Here is a 4,987-nt window from a genome sequence, read left to right as displayed (position 1 = left end):
AGGGACGAGCTCCATGATCACGTCGTCTCCCTCTCGGCCTTCCTCCCTCGCGCAGATCCTCTGTCTTTTCTACAACAGTTAGACGGTAACTTCAACGAATGGCGGCGACGGCTTTGCATTGAACGGCGAGAGCTCTTTCTCGCAAGCACTCTCTCTGTAGCTCGACGGCAATGGCTACGCAGCCCATGGCAGCGCCTCCTCACTGCAGCGGCGTCGACCGCGGTGGCAAGACTCACGGCGCCAACACGGTCTTCCTCCATTTCTCCCTTCTCCCACGGCTCTGGTTCTCTCTCTCTCTGTTGTTGGGTGTGTGTATGTGTATTCTTTGGAAGAAAGGAGGGAGGTATGGCGGCTGAAGAGAAGAAAATATTAGGGTTGGAGATTTTTGGGGATATTTAATAAATTAGGGTTTTTTTTGGGACAACTAATAATATAATTAGGGTATAAATTTTTAATTGAGAATTTTTTTTCTTTCAATAAAATTATCTTTAAAAGAAAATACTATTTATTTATAAGTTTACAAATTTTTTTCAAATAATTACTTTAACTCAAGAATTAGAGATAATAAAAATCAATTTCCTTTAAGATTATAAGATAAAGTTAAAAATTTAATTATTCAACTTAAAACATATAAAATTCTTATATTCATAAATAATTTATTATTTAATTTTTAAAAATCTGGCATCTTACAAGTGGCATTATCTATTGGGACTTTCACTTAATGATTTTAGAGAACTAACCTCTCTCATTAAAAATATGTGATGACATGATAATTAACCAACCTTTACACCAAAACTACTATCACCTAATCATCTTAGAAGGCAATGACGAGAGTCCTTAATCATGGGAGAACACTTCTATGAAAGAAACCATCCACCAAGAGTATAGCAAACCACATTGAAAAAGCCCTAGTCACTACAAAAATTACTCAAATTCCTAGTAGATAACCGATGGAGCTTCTTAGTCAAGAAAAAGAGGTAGAGACATGAATTTTCACTAGTGCTGATATGGAGATCCCAAATAGGTTTTGTAACCCTACTGATATGGATGTTTACGATGGAACTATTGACATGCAACATCTCCTAGAAGCCTTCAAAAGATAAATGGTCCTCGAAGGGGTCTTAGATATCCTTTAATACAAAGCCTTTTCAATATGCCAAATGCACCGTAAATCAAATTTAAATTGAAAAAAGTTCATTAAACCTCTTAAAATGAAAAAGAGTTTAAACTCGAGTTGTATTCCAAAAAATACACAACAAGATTCACAATGAACTTTGAGGTTTTGTTTGTGAGAATGAGAATTGAGATTAAAGGAATAATGACCAAAATAGGTAAACGAAAAGTGATTGAAGAAATCTAAATCAATAGAATAAAAAAGTCTTGGCTTAGAAGTGATTCGTAGGGTTATTATCCTTGTCTCCTAAGTTTTGTTAGTGAAAAAGATATAAAATTGTTCCAATAAGTCAACTATCAAGTCAACTATCAATAGCATAAAAAGTCTCTTAGAGTTTATTAACTAAATTAATAAGTCAACCATCAATAGGTTATATGTAATGTGATCCTATCACATTAATGTAAAATGGTTACAGAGTCAAGAAGATTATCGTCATGCATTCGAAGGCAAATAAGAAGAATAATTGATGACATATGAAGATAAAACACAATCATAATCTATTAAAAAAATTATATTATATACAATGCTACAAAGACTTAGATCACAATAATTCAAGATAGCACTACACTATGAAGTATGAATACAATCACTACTCTTACACTGAAGTACATATGATACATGGAATAGATGATTTAGGACACCCCGATCCCAGCCCCATGAAGAAGCCCCTAAACTGGATCTTGGGATAGCCATGATAGTACGATTCTATCCCTCGAAAAAATCCTAACAAAGAGAGGGGAAAAGACTCTATGCTCCACAACATTGTGTCTTGCAGCTCCATTTAATCGCAGAAGGGGCTCTGTCATCACTCGCGTGTGGTCGTTGGGAGTTGTCTCGGCTCCTCAATTCTACTAGGCTCCAATTAGAAGTGTATGAGACTATCTCCCAAAGGCTCAAAATTGGACCACCATCTGATATTTAGGCTGGGATCTGGCTCGTAACTCTGGCCAAGGTGGCAATGGGTGGTAGAGATTCTCCAGTTATAACTCAGCAAGAAGAACCTCGTGTAGCGAAATTTGGTTCACATGAAGGAGTAAAAAATATAAAGGAGAAAGGTCCATTGCCTTAGGTTTACATGCGAACAAGAGTCTAGCCCCAAATAGTGTACTCTTACATCTTGGGTTATCACTAGGGGTGGTAATATTAAGGTTGAATTTGTTACTAAAATTTTACCCTACTTTACTTGTAGGTTGTGAACAATCCAATCCTAATTTTACGCATGGTCAACTCGCAGATATCCGACCCTGCTCGTAAATTTTTACAAATATGCAATATTGTTATATAACCTAATGAGTATGCAAATAAAAAAAGTACCTACTCAAATGAATATGTTAAAAACATCTTTTTATAAAGAGTCTTGTGTTAAAAGTGTGCTTTGTTTATTTGGCAACACTTTAAAACAAAATAACATTTTTATAGCATATCAAATCAAACCCTATAATTTATCATCTAATGGTAAAAAGGATACATCTTTACATGAAGACAATTATAAAATCTTCATGATAGTATCCACCAATAAAAAATTCAATACAAACAACACAATCATCCACAAACAACACAGCTGGCCCATAAATAACATAACCATCAAATCTTCAATTTTACATAAAAGTCTTTGCTTAAATTAATAACACAAACACAAATAAAATATTATGATATAATATTGTATTTATATATCACTAAAATAGAATTGTTTTTTATTAAAGAAAAAGTATTAAATTATTAATTGATGATCTTAACTTAATAATAAAGACTTTTTGCACTAAGTGAGAAGTCCTTAATTTAACACTACCTACATATAACATATTTTTATAACATATACATATAGGGTACGAGTTGATCGGGTAGGATTGAGATTCAACCCGCGCTTAAACCCCCTCCACACTCAATTCTACCCGTAGCGAGTCGGGTTGACAATCCTACCCGACCGGATTGAATATCTACCGGTAGAATGCATGCTACCACCCTTAGTCATCACAAGAAAATAGCTCCGGCAGCTCAACGTAGTCACTGTATACTAGTCTGACCCCTAGGGCTATAGTTTCTGTATTCCTATGTCTAATGCTATAGCTTATCGGAGCAAGCAAATAGTAATCATAAGCAAGCACAAACAATTCACATAGCACAATCATAAAGAGTATGAAACAACTTATATGATAACATGTCCTATAGCATATCCAAAATTGGCGTTATGCATCGCCAACCATGGGTAAAATGAAGTTATCATTCCCACATTATATCAAAGTATAGAGAAAGCGGGACAAATCCACATCCTTGTCACACCAATAACTATCTATCCCTTAAACTTTTTGGAATTACCGAATTAATCTCTTCTTTTGTTAAATGATCATTTTATCCTCAATCTTGATTAATAATTTTTTTCTCCTCAAAGATTCAAAATTACCTTTTGTTCCTTAAATTTTATCTTATTTATCATTTTATCCTTAAGTATCATAATTACATTCTTATCCCTAATCTTTATTTTAATGGCCATTCTACTGTTTATCTTCATTGTAATTATTATTTGTCTTGAAATTTTATTTTAATTATTATTTTATCCTTAAAATTTATTATAATTACTATTTTGCTCTTAAATTATATTTTAATTTTAATTTTATTCCATATTTTTATATTATTATATTTTTAACCCTAAAATTTTAATATTTATATTTTATCTTAAAATTTTTTTATTTACACTTTTGTTTGTTTTTCTCCTCATGTGTTTATTAGTTATCTATTGTCTTTATACTCTCCTCACTTTTATTTCATAGCTGTCTTTTAGCTGTAGTTTTTGTTTTCATAACTTTTCTAAATTATAATAGCCCTAAATTATGTTTTAGAGATTTTTAATAATTTTTTTGGTAACTTTTAATATGCTGATATTTACACTTTAAATCCTATTTACTAAAGTTTTATGTTAACACTTGGAATTTAAATACCATAATATAACTTTTCGATATTTATATTTTAACCACAAATGCCTCAAAACCAAACCCTAATGCCTCCAAAAGTTTTTTCCTGAATCGTAAGCCATTTCAATCAACGATTTAACATTCAAACATCATCAAAGACATATTTAAACATTTAAAAGCATCAACACATCATTATACACATATAAGGGTTACTTTGTTTTCGAAGACCGACCTCCAATTTTGAGAGCTTTTCTTCTTGTTTTTTTTATCGTTTCTGTTGAGTCTGCAGCGGAATTTTGACTTCTAATAGCTACAAAGTAATATGAAATTGAACACTACTCACAATAATGCACTCGCTATATAAGAAAAGGAAATAAAATAAAATAATAATAATAATATGAAAAGAAGATGTGAGTATATATAGTTGTTATTGTTGATGATATCAATTACAATTCTTGAGACGTATATATAGTATCTCTATGCTATAACTTCAACGAATAGGAATAAAATTCTCCGACAAAAACTCCTTACTAAACATTTTGAGTTCTCTTCTATTAAAACTCAATTTTAATTTTACTTCCTAAAATTACTCTTATCCTTCCTTTATTCTCACAATTCTCCACCTCGGTCACAATTTGAAATCTACTCAAATTTTGGACGATCAAAGTGTGGTATTCATATATGGTTGTGTCAATTTTACAATGACTGCGTACGTGTCCTTGTTCAGGATCAAACCAATCGTAGTTCTTCTATTTCTCCATGTAAACCAATTGTCGAGTCTGCAGCGGAATTTTGACTTCTAATAGCTACAAAGTAATATGAAATTGAACACTACTCACAATAATGCACTCGCTATATAATTATTAAAGAGAAAAGGAAATAAAATAAAATAATAATAATAATA

Source organism: Arachis duranensis, chromosome 7, assembly GCF_000817695.3.
Source record: "Arachis duranensis cultivar V14167 chromosome 7, aradu.V14167.gnm2.J7QH, whole genome shotgun sequence".
NCBI classification, from domain to species: domain Eukaryota; kingdom Viridiplantae; phylum Streptophyta; class Magnoliopsida; order Fabales; family Fabaceae; genus Arachis; species Arachis duranensis.
The sequence above is the reverse complement of the archived record's forward strand: the minus strand, read 5'-3'. Positions refer to the sequence as shown.